We start from the raw sequence: 17,641 nt of genomic DNA, 5'->3' as shown, positions 1-17,641 counted from the left end.
AGAGGGAGGGGTGAATTGGGAGATCGGCACTGACATATACACACACTAGCTGACAGTTAAGAACCTGCTGTACAGCACAGGGAACTCTACTCAGTGTTCTCTAATGGCCTATATGGGAAAAGAATCTCAAAAGAAGAAACGCGGGGAGCCAGGCGGGACTGGGGGCCAGAGACAGAATCACGGCCCAAGCAGATTAAGAAGCCGTGGTCAGGGGCTTCCCTGGGGTCTCAGTGGTGGAGAATCTGCCTGCCAGTGCAGGGGACACAGGTTCGAGCCCTGGTCCGGGAAAATCCCACATGCCGCGAGGCAACTAAGCCTGTGCGCCACAACTACTGAGCCTATGCTCTAGAGCCCGTGAGCCACAACTACTGAGCCCACGTGCCACAACTACTGAAGCCCGCGCACCTAGAGCCCGTGCTCCGCAACAAGAGAAGCCACCGCAATGAGATGCCTGTGCACCGCAACGAAGAGTAGCCCCCGCTCGCCACAACTGGAGAAAGCCTGCGCGCAGCAATGAAGACCCAAAGCAGCCTAATTAATTAATTAATTAATTAATTAATTTTTTTAAAAAAGAAGCCATGGTCAGAGGCAGGCAGGAGGGCAGGTGTCTTGGGGGCTGAGAAAGGAGAGCTCTGCGGAGGCGCGGTGAGCAGGTCCCAGGCCGGTCCCAGCCCTGGCTGCACAGCCCAATGACCTGGGGCCTTTCACAAAGGCCCCCAACCCCAGGTCCAGCCCGGAGTAGTTAAAGCCGGGTCTGGGGGGCCCAGGCATCAGCATTTCTAAAGCTCCCCAGGTGCTTCCAAAGTGCAGCCTCTCAGGTGAGACCCTGAACCAGGCTGGGATGAGCCCATGAATCCCCTGGGGTCTTATTGAAATGCAGATTGTGATCCTGGAGGGGGGTTGGGGAAGAGGGCAGTCTTGGAGCTCCTGCCTTTGAAGAGTGTCACACCTCTACTCGAGGGCTGCATTACCACGATCATCATCATGAACTTGTGATCCAGTGTAAACCCTTTCCCCCCAGCCCCTCCTCCTAGGGCAGCCAGGCCAGCTCCCCAATCCACTCAGTTCTCTGACGGGGGGAGGAAATCAGGACCTTAAAATGAATGCGGGGACGCCGGCCTGCCTTTATTCATGCCCTGGATCTCTGTGCACACAACACCATGACACGCTTCAAAAATGCAATCCAGGGCTTCTTCCCTGGTGGCGCAGTGGTTGAGAGTCCGCCTGCCGATGCAGGGGACACAGGTTCGTGCCCCGGTCCGGGAGGATCCCACGTGCCACGGAGCGGCTGGGCCCGTGAGCCATGGCCGCTGAGCCTGCGCGTCCGGAGCCTGTGCTCCGCAATGGGAGAGGCCACAACAGTGAGAGGCCCGTGTACCGAAAAAAAAAAAGTGCAATCCAATACAAATTCACAGCTAACTTCAAATTACACAGCAGACATGGGTCTCCCAATGTGCTCGTGTGGATAAAGAAAAAAAATTTTTTTTGCCATGCATGTTTGAGGCTATAGCAAACATTTGTTAAACATACAAGTATCTTCTGCCCCCACAATGCTCGCTCACACACACACACAAAGGGATTTATGGGACTCCATCAAGTAAACAAATATATGCATATGGGAGGCTCAGAAGAAGAGAAAGAAACAGGCAGACACAGGGAGGAGGTGCCCATCCATGGCTCTCCCTGTGCCTCCTACCCAGCATTCCTGCCACACCCCAAGGAAGTTAGAGGGAAGCCTTGACCTTGGTCGTTTCACCCACAGTTGTAATACTGCCGCATGACTACACACACGTGAACTGCCCTGGACACACGGCTCTGTCGTCCCCACCCAATTTCTAGAATAACTACTGTACCTGATGCTCCCAGTGCCCCACCCATACCCCTCAAGACCTTCCAGTGAGCTCCAGCTGATTCCCAGCTGTATGTGTGTGCCTGAGGTCACTGCCTCCGGCCCCGTGGAAGGTGGCTCTGCTGGCGTGGCACGCCTGAAGAGCATTACTGGGAGCAGGTATTAACCGATGTCTCGGGAACTGGTGCGTAAATACTCCCACTCCCTCGCCCCCTGAATGGGGTCATTTCAAGGCATGTGTTTCATACCTGTGCAGAAAAGACTTAGCACTGCAGGCCAGAGACTGCTCTCTTCAGGAAGGCCTGCTGGCAAGGCTGGCCCTTGGCTGGCACCTGGGAACGTGGATTTCAGGAGGGTTGACACCATCCCCAGAACTGATAAGAATGGCTCGCGGTACCTAAACTGGCTGTCCAAATACTGTGACTGATACTGAACCCCTCCTTCTGGGAGTCTGGAATTTTGATACAAGCTGGACCGAGAGTGCCTACAGGACCAGCCCCCCAACAGAAATCTGGGCACTGAGACTAACAGGCTTCCTGGGTAGAGAGCACTTCACCCGTTTTGCCTCAGCTCACTGTGGGAAAAGGAAGCACATCCCTGTGGGACTCCACGGGAAGAGGACTCTGGCAGCCGGAGCCTGGTTTCCTCCAGACTTTGCCCCATCGCCTTTTCCCTTTGCTGATTTTTGCTTTATATCCTTCCATCAGAGGAAGTCACAGCAGCGAAGACCACTATACACCGAGTCCTCTAGTGAACCCACACTAGGTCCTCCCAGTGAACCCACAGGTGACTTGGGGAGCTCATGACGCTGCAAGCATCATTTCCTAGAGTTTCCAAAGCATGCAGTTAAGCTCCAGCTGCCCACATGGTGAGCTGCATTAACAGCCCAGGCTCTAACGGGTGCCTTCTTCTCCCAGTCGCCCCTCCCAGGGTCCCTGCAGCACCCAAGAAACACCCTGCACCAGAATCCTCGTCTCAGGGTCCGCTTCCGAGAGAACCCAAATGAAGGCAGCATCGCAGGCCATTTTCCCTTTCTTCAACCAGGGATGCCTTTGCCTGCGTAAATCCCTGAGTGATGTTTACGGCCCGGTACAAATGGGCAAAATCTTCGTGACCTAGGGCTAGGCAGAGGTTTTAGGGATGACACCAAAGCACGACCCTTAAAAGAAACCAAATGGGTAAGTCATACTAATGGGCAAAGTAAAACCTGCCATCCATGCAAGAATGCAGGAAAACTCGCTGACACACTTTATTGATTGCAACAGGTGACCTGGCAAATCGGGAGGGCTGGGTCCCTGTCCCGGCCGCAGACATTCAGCTTCAGCAGCTCTGGGGCAAGGCCCGAGAATCTGCATTTCTTACAAGCTCCCAGGAAGACTGCTGCTGCTGCTGGCCCACAGACCGGGCTTTAACAACCAGGGGCCCTTATAACCCTTCATTCCTCTCCTGTTCCCCACTCCATTTCCTTCCCTGCATCCTTCCCGTCGTGTTTTAATTACTACTACTTTGATTATCAATCTTACTTATAAACTGGAATCATTGTTTCAAAGCTTGCTGCCTCTGAGCTCCTGAGGGCAGAGGCCTGCGTTACTCACCCCCATCTACCATCTGCACCTTTGAGGCAGTGTTTGCTGAGCCTGCTGTACAGTTACAATATCCGTTAACCCAAAAAAGCTTCACCCACCACATACACGATCTCTCCTCTACAAGGAGCGTTACTAAAACTACATCCATCTAGACCTAGACATGATCACACTCAGTGAAGTAAGTCAGACAGACAAAGACAAATACCATATGACATCACCTATATGTGCAATCTTAAAAAATGATACACGTGGGGCTTCCCTGGTGGCGCAGTGGTTGAGAGTCCGCCTGCCGATACAGGGGACACGGGTTCGTGCCCCGGTCCGGGAAGATCCCACATGCCGCGGAGCGGCTGGGCCCGTGAGCCATGGCCGCTGAGCCTGCGCGTCCGGAGCCTGTGCTCCGCGAGGCCCGCGTACCGCAAAAAAAAAAAAAATGATACACGTGAACTTCCTTACAAAACAGAAACAGACCCACAGACACAGAACACAAACTTACGGTTACCAAAGGGGAAAGGGGGAGGGAGGGATAAATTGAGAGTTTGGGATTAAAATATCAAATAAATAACCCAGGAGGACCTACTGTATAGCACAGGGAACTCTACTCAATATCTTATAATAACCTGTAATGGAAGAGAATGTAGTAAAAGAATACATATATTTACATACATACGTATAACTGAATCACTCTGCTGTACACCTGAAACTAACACAACATTGTAAATCAACCACATTTAAATAAACATTTTTTTAAAAAAACAAACAAAATTATATCCATCTAGAGATAGAAAACTCTATCAAGCAGTCAGCTCAATGCTTGGGACATCACTGCACAGGCACACTCAAAAATACATACAAGCAAGATAGCTTACCTGTGAGTATACACAGGACAAAAAGAATACGAAAACCATACTCAAGTCACTGGACGTGAAAATGAGAGGTTGGGACACGTCTCTTTGACTGCATCGCCCTTCATATGCACCATGGCCTGCAGTTTTATCCTCAGTAGCAACGCGAGTCTGAAGGGCATGCCTTGCTTTCCCCGCCTAGGTTCGGGGGGTTTCTTTAACTGCTCGATTCATCCTGATTTTTCCCTTATTACTTTTCACCCAGGAAAAAAGCTGGGCTGACAAATATAGACAGATCTCTTCCTCGGTGCAGCCGGCCAACATCTTGGCTGACACCCAACCACAGGCATCTGACCCAGAATCTTGGGAGCCCAAAGAAGTGGACTTTGGACCCATCACAGCGGGAAGCGGGGTAGCACCAAGAGTTGGCAGCCCCTGTAGCAGCCCGACGAGCCAAACCCTACTTCACATTTCTTATCCAAGTGGAGGAGGTCACAGGGAAATTGGTTTAAAACTCCCTTTAAATTCTCTCAAGAAATTTCCCTGAAATACGTTTCCATTTGTGGCCCAGAACTTTTACTCTAGGAAATCCTGTTCTACAGGATTTAAACTACGAGACTACAAGCCCACAGATACAAGAAGCTCAGCGAATCAGTACACCCCAAGCACCCAAATAAATAATAGAATAAAACCACACTAAGGAGTGGCATAATCAAATTGCTAAACCCAGTGAAAAGGCGGGTATCTTAAAAGCAGCAAGAGAAAAAAAGACACCTATATACAGAGAAAACTATGTGACTAGACACAACCACAAGGATGAACAACCTACCGCTACATACACTCACTGACGAGGATGAAATTCGCAAACCCAATGTCAAGGGAAGGCCAGACACAGGAACACGAGTCCATTAAAACAAAGTTCCACATAAGCAAACCGAAAATGTGTGGAGTTAATCAGGACAGCAGTTACCCTTGGGCTGAGGAGTGACCAGAACGGACATGGGGGTGGCTTCTGGTGGTTGGTCACGTTTTTTCCTTTCTCTTTTTTTTTTATATTTATTTATTTAGTTAGTTAGTTAGCTGTGCCGGGTCTTAGTTGCAGCTCGCCAGCTCCTTAGTTGCAGCACGTGGGCTCCTTAGTTGCGGCGTGCGAACTCTTAGTTGCGGCAGGCATGTGGGATCTAGTTCCCTGACCAGGGATCGAAGCTGGGCCCCCTGCATTGGGAGCACAGAGTCTTAACCACTGTGCCACCAGGGAAGTCCCACTTCCTGTTTCTTGATCTGGGCACTGGTTACCCAGGTGTGATCACTTTGTGAAAATTCATCAACCTGTACACTTACACTTTACACACTTTTCTGCACATATATTTCAATAAAAGATTTATTACTCAAGGCAACCCAAAAGACCCATCAACTAGAATTAAATCTCACCGCCTCACTGTACAGAAGTTAGATTTTTTAGTTCGCATGCTGCAACACTTCTCTCAAGCGCCTGTGAACTACTTTCTTTCTCTTTTAAAATACCTACCTAGAGGGCTTCCCTGGTGGCGCAGTGGTTGGGAGTCCGCCTGCCGAGGCAGGGGACGCGGGGTCGTGCCCCGGTCCGGGAAGATCCCACGTGCCGCGGGGCGGCTGGGCCCGTGAGCCATGGCCGCTGAGCCTGCGCGTCCGGAGCCTGTGCTCCACAACGGGAGAGGCCACAACAGTGAGAGGCCCGCGTAACGCAAAAAAAAAAAAAAAAAAACCTACCTAGAAAAACTGATCTCCCACTGAAATAATTCATGTCCAAAGTCTAAACCCTCTGGCGGAGCAAGGGCACTGGGATTGGCAAACCCACCATGACATGGGCTCCAAGCTGCATTACAGGCCGCAGCACATTTCACTGGTGCAGGGAGAAAAGGGGAGATGCTCCCAAAGAAAGTGGCATCCCAGATTTGCAATGCTGGGTGCTTGAAGTGACAGCAGACATCCAAACCCCACTGGCATTTGGGGGCTAGTGGAGACTTAAGTCTCCAGGCTATGAAGATCCACAGGGAAGTAGACATTTTCCTGAAATATACACAGTTGTCCATTTACTTAAATCAGTACACTGAAGCTCATCATCAACATGCCCTGACTTACACTCTAAACTGTGCATGGAGCTCCTCTCCTCCCCAGGTGTATTATCTAGAATGCTACATAACAAACTACCTCAGAACTCAGCAGCTTAAAATAATACACATATAATCTTACACAGTATCTATGGGTTGGGGATTCAGGAGCAGCTTGGCTGGGTCTTTCTGGTTCGAGGTCTCTCCGGAGGTTGTTGCCCAGGGCCGCAGGCATCTGAAGGCAAGTCAGCGCTGGCTGTTGGCGCGAGGGCTCAGTTCCACTGCACCCTGCGCCTCCACGGGACTGCTTGAGCGTCCTCGGGACGTGGCAGTCAGCTTCCTCTAGAACAAGTGCTCCACGGGAGTGAGGTGGAAGCAGCCGTCTCTTATGACCTAGCCTGGCGAGTCACACGCCGTCCCTTCCAGCGCACCCCGCCGGTGGCAGTCAGCCCTGAGGGACTCAGTGTGGGAGAGGCTGCACCTGGCCATGAACACAGGAGGCAGTCATCGGGCCCCTCCTGGAGGCCAGTTCCCCCACTAGTCAAAGCTCCTTCCCTCCCCTCGCCATCTCACCTGAAACCCCAGCAACTTCAAATTCATTTGAGGTGATAGAGTCTCGCTTTCAAGATGCAGACACCTTTAGGCGGGTGACGGGCCACGCTTCATCCATCCCCTCTAGCCAATGCTCCAGCCACCGCACGGCGCTCCCCGGGGGTGTTAGGCCCAGCGGTGCCGACACTGAGACGAGCCCCCTGGTGGCCACGTGGCGACGGGCCGAGGGCCACGGCACCCTCGGACGTCCCCAAGAGAAGAAAGCTCAAACCGCAGGATGCGCAGAAAGAGACGTGAGAATTAAAGTTTGTCAGCTTCAAAATGGTGCCTGGAGAGGGCACAGAGGCAGAGGGTCACTTCTACCTCCCCCTCCTGCTTCCCCCTTGGCCCCTGCCCAGCACCCAGCCCTCCCCGCACCCCTTCTGCCCCCCAAGGCTGGCGAGCTGGTGCGGGGCGCGGCCGCCCTCCGTGGCACGGTTCCTGTGGCCCCAGGGCTGCGCGGCTATGTGTCCCCTTTCGGAACACAGCCTGCGTGCTGGGAAGCGGCCGAGGCCAACTGCACACGGCCTCCGGTGACGCAATGGACTCAGCGTTCTCACATCCCCCGCCCGCAGAGGGCAGGGAGATGGCGATGAGTTCTCCGCGTTCCTGGCACCCAGGGCCAAGGATGGAGACCGTCCCCAGAGCCCCCTCCTCACAGTAATAAGAACAGCAACGACTCTGTACAGGGCTCCCGTCCTAAGCGCTTCACACGCATCCACCACCAGGGCTCCTGACACTCTCTGAAGTAAATGGCGTCACCCTCAGGCCCACGTTACGGATCAGCAAACTGAGGCAGAGGGGAGGTTAGGTCTCAAGCCCAAGTCCCACAGACAGTGAGCGGGGAGCCACATTCCCACCGGGGCCCTGAGGGCCCTTCCTCTTGGGTCGTGAGAGGACTGAACACGCCTCGCTCCTCTCGGGACCCAAGAGCTACCTGTTTCCACGGAGAGGGCACTGCTCGCCAAGCCTCTCCTACACTGCGCGGAAAGCGCTCAAGTAAAGGCTGCTGGGTTACCGTCCAACCTCCCGGGTGGGCGGTGGCTCGTGTGCCCCGGAAAACACCGCTGGATTAGTTCACCTGGGTTGCCCTGACCAGCCCCACAGGCCGGGTGGCTCCAATGGCAGAAACTTCTTGTCTCCCAATGCTGGAGGCCAGAAGCCTGAGACCCAGGCGACAGTACGCCTGGATTGGTTCCTCGGGGGCTGTGAGGGCAGGATCCGTCCAGGCCTCTCTCCCTGGCCGGTAGACGGCCGTCTTCTCCCCGCGCCCCTTCACACCCTCTTCGCTCTGCACCCGTCTGTGCAGAAACCTCCTCTTCTTATAAAGACCCCAGTCACGCTGGACTGCGGCCACCCTCGTGGCCTCGTTCTAAGTTGATTACCTCTATAAAGATCTCGTCTCCAAGTAAGGTCGTACTCTGAGGTACTACGGATTAGGACTTCACCCATGTGAGCTCTGAGAGACACAATATCAGCCCATAACAGTGGCTGAAGACGATGCTCGTGAGAAAGGCCGAGGTGTCCCTCCCTCTCCTGGGACCTCTGCAGACCATCTTCCTCCGCAACAATCTACTTCCTGCTCATGTGGGCTACTCCCCCTCGTGGATGAAAACAATGTCACAGACACTCACAACTAGCATCTCCGTGAAGGTTAAATGCACGGAGTCCTCCAATGCAGCCTCGAGGCGTCCTTCGCAGTGTCCTCAGAGCAAGGCCACAGCGGGAACACGGCCACGGGGTGGCTTCACCGTATTCCAGCGGGGCTACCAAGGTGAGGGCTGAAATGTCAGTCAACTCCTATGTTTTGGGCAAAAAGGGGGCTGGTGGGAGGCCTGACGCAGCTAAGAGGAAAATGATCTGTCTGGGATCGCTGCGGTGGCCCCTCTCGTCCTAACCCAACGAGCACCTCCAAGGGCTCCGGTGGATGGAAACAATAAATTTTACACTGACCATCGCGACCCAGAAGGGAGACTAAGATCCCGGCAGGAGGTAAGCTCCGGCCACCCCCACAGACGTGGTAAAAAAGTGCGGGGCGAGCCCAGGAGAAGCAACAGCAGCCACGAGAAATGAGTCAGCAGGTCCCCGGGCACCAGGGCAAGGAACAGACCTCCCGAGGGGATTAACAGAACTCCGCGTGTCTGTGTCACGCTCCCTCCAGCCAAACCCCACCCCCACCCCCGGATCAGCGCTGCCGCTGGTGGGAGTGGGCCCCGCAGCATCCTCGGGGGGTCGAGGGCCCAGCCTAGCCCGCGGGGCTCTCCCCGCACGGGACCCCAGGAGGGGGACAGTCACCTCCAACAGGGAAGGCTCTGGTCTCAAACTTCCATCAGTCCAACCGACGGCCTGCTCCCTGCTCTCAGGACCGGCACGGGAGGGCTCGGCGACAGTGGACCGTGGGTGACCCAGGCTGGCCAGCACGGGGGGTGGCGTAGCCCTCCAGACAGAGAACAGCCAGTTCACGGGGAAAGAGGCAGGCGGCGGGCTCAAGGGCCCGCGAGAAAGCTCGAGCGACTTCATCCACACCAGGAGGCCGCAAGGGGAGCCTTTCCAGTGTCGTATGTGGAATACAAGAGCTGTCGCCTCTGCTGTCCCTGCGAACTGCCGCCCGTCACTGGTGACACTGTCCTGACAGGTGCGGCAGGTGGCCTCCAGCTCGAGGCGCTGTAATCACACACTCACAGTGTGACCTGACCACACGCGCTCCTCTGATGTCCAAGGCCCGCCTGGCTCCAAGCACGACACGGCTTCTAAATTAGTTAAGGGCACGGTCCTCTAAGCTACAGCTCACCTGGCCACCCAGGTCACCGCTCACGTGGCCACCGTCCCCACCTCCTCGCTGGCCACCCTGCTTTCTCTCTCTCACCCACCTCTGACTTTTCTCCTTACAGCAGCCACAGCCATCCTTTCAAACACAAGTCCAGAAGTGTCACTCTCCCACCCAAGAGCACCCAGTGGCTTGCCATCGCACCTAGAGTCACCAGGGTTGGTGCCACTCCTTCCGAGTCCCCACAGGGTCCGCCCAGCCACCCTTCCAAGCACCTTTCCCACCACGCTTCTCTGGGTGGTTCTCCTCTGGACACGCCCACCTCCTTGCTGCCTCGCCTCAGGGCCTTTGCACTGGCTGTTCCCTCAGCCCGAGCTCTCTGCCCCCTCGATGTTCACGTGGCTCCCCCTCAGTCCCTGGTCACATGTGAGCCCTCAGACGGGCCTCCGTGACCGCCCTGTCTAACCAGGGTTCTGAATCCACCACTGCCCACCCTCCGCCTCCCGCTATATTTCATGCGACAGCACAACCTATCAAATACAGTTATCTTCTCTTTCCTCGACTGGAATGTCACTTCCACCGAGGCACGAACCTTGGCCATTTGGTAAACCCGGTAAACCCCAGTGCCTAGACTGGTAGGTCTCAACTGGGGGCAGTTTTGCCCACCAGGGAACACTTGGCAATGTCTGGAGTTCAGCTGTCACAAGTGGGGAACGGGGCAGTGGTTGCAACCCACATCGAGTGGGTGGAGGCCGGGGACACTGCTAAACATCCTACAGTGCACAGGACAGCCCTCACCACAGAGAATCATCCAGCCGGAGAGCCCATAGCGTCCAGGGTGAGAAACCCTGGCCTAGACACACAGCAGGGACCCAACAGATACTGGCTGAACAAAGAAGTAAATGAGGGAGTGAATGAATGAATGAATGAATGAATATCGAGGCTCACGTCTCACGGAAACGCCTTTGCAGTTCTCAGGATATCGGTGGTCTTTTCTCAGGGTACTAACGTTTCACTTAATTTTTCATCCAACGAAAATTTAATGAGCACTTACTCTGCCACGTGCTATGTGCTGGGTTTACAGAGCTGAACAAAGCACACACAGTTCCTTCCCTCACAGAGCCTACAGTGCAAAAAAGAACATTCTGTACAAGGCATCTGGGGACCTGGGCTGTTCCCCAACTCTGTCGCCACTGGTCACGTGACCTTGGGCAAGTCACCTGACTTCTCGGGACATCTCTTGGTCATATGTAAAATATAAGGGTTGCTTTGATTTTTGAAGCTAGCTAGCTTCCAACATCTAAATTCTATGCATTTAATTAATCCCGGAGGTCTTTTCCTGTTTGGCATTTCTACATTGGCATAATACCACAAGCATTGATTACAAAAGCTTGAGGAATCCACACACCCATCAAGAGGGGACTGGTTAAGTAAACTTGCACACCGTCCACACTCTGGAACATGCTGTGAGCGAGCTGATGTACAACAGCTTCCCAACAGCAGGACTAAGAGAAACGAGGTCTATCAAGTATATTACTCTCCCAAGTACTTTCACAAGAAAATGGAATGAATGAATGAATCGGTGCTACATGATACAACACAGATGAATCTCACCATCACGCTCAGTGCAGAAGCCAGACATAAGAGTGTACAGATCATAGGACTCCAGGTATATGAAGTTCAAGAACAGGCGAAAGTAAACTGTGCTGACAGACATCAGCATGGTGGTACCCTCCAGCCAGAGGATTTGACTAAAGGAGGGCAAGATGAGGCCCTGTGGGAGTACCAAGAACGTTCTCTTCAGATGGTCAAAACCAACTGAATTAAGATCCATGCATTTCATTCCATGTAAATTACATCCTAGTGAAGGAAAAAGGAAAGTGCTACGTACATTCTATAGACGGATGTATTTGCACAGACATTTTCTGAAACAGTATATAAGACAGTTATCGGTGGTTGCCTTTGGAAGTGGGATGGGGGACCGGGAATGGGAAAGAGACTTTGTTTTCTTTCCATAACCTTTATCCTGCGTGAAATCCTCCCAGAAAGCATCTATTATTATTTCGATGGAAAACAAGTCATTCAAAAACTACTTATCACTCTCTAGAAAGGAAACCACCCCTGCCCTTAGAAAGGACAACTTATCTCTGGCCAGCCCCTGACAATACAGTCAAGCAAGGGTTTGATAATAAGGCCACCACACGTCAGAATTTGCAGAGGGCTCATACACCCACCCTCCTCGCCACTAACTAATCCCCCTGGATCTGGTTTGGGAGGGTGCAGGGCTGGAGGGCTGTTGGGCAAGCTGGGAACCTCCGGGCCAGCAGGTCTCACCTGGGGCCTCAGGTTCGTGCGGTCAAGGGCACCTGGAGCTCAGGTTAAGAATGCTCCCCTTGGGGCTTCCCTGGTGGCGCAGTGGTTGAGTCCGCCTGCCGATGCAGGGGACACGGGTTCGTGCCCCGGTCCGGGAGGATCCCACATGCTGCGGAGCGGCTGGGCCCGTGAGCCGCTGAGCCTGCGCGTCCGGAGACTGTGCTCCGCAAGGGGAGAGGCCACAGCAGTGAGAGGCCCACGTACCACAAGAAAACAAAAAACAAAAAGAATGCTCCCCTTGGGCTTCACCCTCAGATCTCAATCAGAATCCCTCACACGTCCAAGAGTCTACATTTCTTTCCTACCTTCTTTTGAACTTCCTATTGTGCACATTTTCAAATACACAGCACATTACGGAGAAGAGTCCAATTAATAACACCAATCAGATTCAACCAGTGTTCCTATTTGACTGTATTTGCCTCTTCTCGCTCTCTCTCCATTCAATTGAACCGTTTAAAAGTAAATTATTGTGGTTCTCAAAGTGTAGTCTGGGAACACCATGAGGTCCCCAAGGCCTTTTAAGGGGGTCCATGCTGCCGAAAACATTCTTATAATAATTGTAAATTTTTATTTGCCTTTTTCCATTCTCATTCGAGGGTACAGTGGAATTTTCCAGAGGCTACGTGACATGTGATACTGCAACAGACTGAAAGCAGAAGCAGGTTTGAGAATTCATCCGTCTTCTATTCAGCCATACATTAAAAAGATCTCCAAAAATGTCAAAAAAAAAAAACAAAAAACTTTAAAAGTAACTTATTGCTCTCATGACACTTCACCCCTAACTCCTTCAGCATGCATCACTGAAAAATAAGACTCCTGTACATATACACGTGTTAGTTATCTACTGCTGTGTAACAAATTACCCTGAAACATGGCAGCAGGAAACAACCGTGTCTCATCTCACTGTTTCTGTGTCAGGAATGAGGAGTGGCTGAGCTGGGTGCCTACCACACCACAAGCTTATGGCATCTAATCAAATTTACAAGTCTCCTCGCATGACCTAGGAGGCAGGCACATAAAAATAACCCAGATGTCCCCAAAGCCTAGTCCTGATGTTTGTTCAAGCCAGGATCCAATCAAGGGCACAAGTTATATCTGGTTATGGTCATGGACTGAATGTATCCCCCAGAATTCATATATTGAAATCCTAATCCCCAATGTGATGGTATTAGGAGGTGGGGCCTTTGGCAGGTGATTAAGTAATGACGATGGAGCCCTCACGATGCAACTAGTGCCCTTATAAGAAGGGGCCAGAGAGCTCTCTTCCCACCACGCGAGGACACAAGAAGGCAGCCATCTGCAATCCAGAAGAGAGCCCTCACCTCTTCCCACCACACGAGGACACAAGAAGGCAGCCACTTGCAATCCAGAAGACAGCCCTCACCAGAACCCAACTATGCTGGCACCCTGAGCTCAGACTTCCAGCCTCCAGAACTGTTAGAAATAAATGTCTGTTGTTGATAAGCCACCCAGTCTGTGGCACTCCTGTCACAGCAGCAGGGCTGCCTAGGACAGTGATTCCATCTCTTAAGTCTCTTTTGATGGAGAGTCCTCCTCCATTTCCTTTTTTTTCTTTTTTAACTTATTTATTTTATTTATTTATTTTTGGCTGCATTAGGCCTTCCTTGCTGCGCGGGGCCTTTCTCTAGTTGCAGCGAGCGGGGGCTACTCTTCATTGCGGTGCGCGGGTTTCTCATTGTGGTGGCTTCTCTTGTTGTGGAGCACGGGCTCTAGAGCGCAGGCTCAGTAGTTGTGGCGCACGGGCTTAGTAGCTCCGCGGCATGTGGGATCTTCCCAGACCAGGGCTCGAACCCATGTCCCCTGCATTGGCAGGCGGATTCTTAACCACTGCGCCACCAGGGAAGCCCTCCTCCTTTTCCATTTTCTTTCACATCATTGACTGGGTGCAGAGACAGCGCCCAATGACCCACATAGCGTGCCAAGCCATTCTGGGGACAAGCTACCTGGCCGGCTGTGGGCGCCACCTGTAAAGAAAATGGCTGGAAGTGGACAAAGGAGGCTGCCTGTGCCCCGGCCTCTGCACACTGGCTCCTTCTCGCTAAAGAACCAACCCTCCCCCAGGAGAGCAATTTTTATGGGGCCAGGAAGAGGCAGAGAGAGCGAGCTGAGGGCAAGGGTATTGGGGGAGGGGCACACCACAGTCCCAGGCCCGTGGGGGGGACAAGGATCATTTTTTGATCATTATAAGCTCCCTCCCCCAAACCCACTACACACAGCCCATGCCTTGCGATGCCACTGCCATGACTGCTTCCTGTCTCCCGGGAGTTTCCAGCTTGCTGACCCTCTTACATCCATCTGATCCCCCCAAGAGCCAAAGAAGCAGGACCAGCAAGTACAGTAGCCCCATTTAGATTTTCGGCAACGGTTCCAAGAGGTGAAGTGGTGCAGCAAAAGCCGCCCTCTGAAGTGTCAGAGCCAGACCTTCCGCGGCCAGTCCTACACTGGAGCGTAAAGTGCGTGACCCTGACGGCCACGACGCCACCAGCACCCGCGTTATCTCACTCCCTCCCCTCGACACCTCCACACAGGTCCTATTCCCACTTTTGCAGATAAGGATGGGGACTCTGGTCTACCCCAGTTCCAGACACGCTGGTCTACTGCTCGTGCTCTTCCCTCTTTCCCTGACACTCTGGCAAGCTAGCTTCCCAGCTACGACTGGCACACAAAACAGGCCTCCCCTTTTTGACTGAAGCTACTTCTGGAACCCCACAGCATAAAAAAGGCTCCGCATTGACAACATCATGAAAGGGAATCGGATCTCTGACCAAGGGCTCAGCATGAAACAAACCATAGGAAAATGAATTCTAGAATACCAGAGCCAGAAGAACATCTAAGATCGTCCAAATCAGTGGTTTTCAACCAGGGGCAATGGAGCCCCACGAGGGAACAAGTGGCAGGGTCTGGAGACATTTTTCATTGTCACAACTTGGCGGGCGGGGGCCACTGGCATCTAGTGGGTGGAGGCCCGTGATGCAGCTAAACAAACATCCTCCAGGGCACAGGACGGTGCCCACAACAAACAGATTTATCCAGCCCCAAACGTCAATAGTGCCAAGGCTGAGAAACCCTGATATAAATTCCTTGGTCACTCTGGGGACAAGAAAACTGACTCCCAAAGACACAAAGTGACTCGTCCCAGGTTCCACAGTCCCAAAGCCAGAAGTGGAATCAGGTCTCTACATCTGTCTCTCATCTGCTCTGTCTAGGGTTGGGCTGGGGGACAAGGGAAGGTAGGGGCCTGAGGACCTTGACTCTAATAGCCAACCTGAACCAAATGAAGAAAACTGCAGTAAATTAATTACTGAATCACTGCAGCAACACATCAGGGTGTCCAAAGGCTGAAAGAAATGCCTTCTTTAATTATCAACTAAAATACCATTGTTTTACAGGTCCTCCCACAGTTGCTGGATGGGTCAAATGATACATGGTGTGAGTTCCAATACAATTCAGGGATACCACGGCTTCCAGAGGGGTCACGTTTTACAGGAAAGAACGCCAGGTTCTCCTCCTAAGGGTACCCACACATGTCCTGGCCTCGGGTCGTTTGTGAACCAGAGAAAGGAATGTAAACACAGGCCTGAACTCTCAAGAGTCCATTAAAATCCCACCTCCTGTCCTGCTAAAATTGAAGTCAGCTGATCCCCCTCCATCTGCCACTGCGTCACCAAGCCCCTTCTTTCAGCAAGCAAATTACTTAGCAATGGAATTAAAAAGAACAGTGGAAATTCATGGCTTTTGGTGTTCATTTCCATCTCCACCCCCTTCTAAAGACCTTTTTGTTCTTAACAGATGTAGCTGGTTTGCACTCTCCTACACGCACATTGGAAGCTTTATTTTATTTTATTGGATACTGTTATTTTTAAATCTATTTAAAACACCCGGAGAAAACAAACACATTTCTGACATATCCCCTTTAAATGCTGGAACCTGGCAAAATAATGCCAAACAATTTAGACCGCACATCTAGCTCTTCAAATGCTAACCAAGAAGTTTCCATTCCATTTCAAGCAAAGCAGCTTGGCTTTGAAAGAAATCAGGCTGACTACTGAGGACAAACCCCTGTAAGGAGAATCAGTAAATGTGTCATTATTTAAGAAGCACAATGACCGTCGGTAGACGGTTACCTTTGACGAGCAGCCCCTGTCTCTCCTTACAATGCCTGTACTGTGATCATTCCTGATTTTTTTCCCCTCCTGTGAAAGAGGCCCGGGTCTTTCAGTCTGGCCCGTGCCCACTTTCCCAGGGTGCGCCTGCCAAGACCCAAGTCACGCGTGAGCCTGCAGCCGCCCTCCGCGCCCCCCTGCTGCCTGGTGCCTGCAGCAGCCGCAGCAGCCAGAAACCCCACTTTCGCCGACGGGCTGCAGGGGCTCCTCCTGCAGAGTCCCTTACCTGCAGTGCCGCATGGCGCAGGCCGGTCGCCCACCTGCACCGCATCCTAGAGCATCCTTTCTTCGGCTCAACGGCTGCGAGCGCGCTGACATCACCGGGAGGCGGGCCCACGCCGCCACGTGACGCCCTCGGGGCGAGGAGGGGAGGGGGGGCGGGGGAAGACCCTGGAAGTCCCTGTAGGCGAGGAGCGAGTGGCCGGGAAGCCTCGCTCTGGCCTCCTTTCAGGGCGGTGTGTTTGGTGTGGGCAGCTGGCCTAGCCTTCCACCAACTGTGGGAAACAAACGGCACACAGAAGGGGAGACCCAAATGACTCCAGGCTCCACGCAGGTAATAGGATTTCAATAAGGGGATTAGTAATGAAAGGAAATAATTTAGTCTTTTATTTTTAAAAAGTCTTTATCAAATGCAATGGAGAACTAAATAAATAAATCTGTTTTGTGCAAATCAAAATGACAGTTAAAATACAGAGTGAATATACATATTTTGCATAGAGGGTCCATGTTTCAAACCGTATATCAAATGCATTAATTTGAAGCATATTCATTGTGGAATGTAATACCAACTGCACTGATGAATAATGCTTTTAATTACTCTCGATACCTGCATTCCAATATCAACGTGTTTTTGCCGAAGAAAACAACAGTGACACCACGTAGTTACACTTCTTACTTGAACATTTGACTGTTCAGAGTAAAGCGCTAGTGCATGAGCATTGGTTGTACTCGTGTCTGTTTTCCTAAATCTTCTGGCAAAGAACTTGATCTCTCAGACATGAAAGTTAATTCGCAATAACTCATTATTATACGTTTTCTAATTTTTATCACATTCTGCGGAAGTGAGTCTTCTATTACAGAAAATATGTACAATGTCAATATTTCTCATTCACAACTGAAACAGCCTTGCCTAGACGGACTTAGAAAATTCCAACTGTGATCATTTCATAAATTTGAAATGGCATATTTCAGACTTAAACTGTGAAGATATCAACTTTCTTGCCAAACCACATAAACGTTTTTGAAATGTGAAAGAGCAAAAGCAGGAACTGTTTTTATTTGTATTCCAGTTTCATATAGATCAGTTTCCTTTCGTTTGAGTTCAAATTGCAATTTTAACATTCCCTTCGCTGGCGC

At 51.9% G+C, this 17,641-nt stretch overlaps 1 protein-coding gene across 1 annotated transcript in view; it reads right to left on the bottom strand.

Annotated features, from left to right (window-relative positions):
• Nucleotides 1-16,779, bottom strand: part of CLCN4 (chloride voltage-gated channel 4) — a 74,306-nt gene extending 57,527 nt beyond the window's left edge. The window contains exon 1 of the mRNA XM_065901207.1: nt 16,512-16,779. The gene's annotated coding sequence lies outside the window, so the exon portion shown is untranslated. The remainder of the gene's footprint in view (nt 1-16,511) is intronic.
• Between the last annotated feature and the right edge of the window lie 862 nt (nt 16,780-17,641).

This window comes from Phocoena phocoena, chromosome X, assembly GCF_963924675.1.
Source record: "Phocoena phocoena chromosome X, mPhoPho1.1, whole genome shotgun sequence".
Taxonomy (NCBI): Eukaryota; Metazoa; Chordata; class Mammalia; order Artiodactyla; family Phocoenidae; genus Phocoena; species Phocoena phocoena.
The sequence above is the reverse complement of the archived record's forward strand: the minus strand, read 5'-3'. Positions and strand labels throughout refer to the sequence as shown.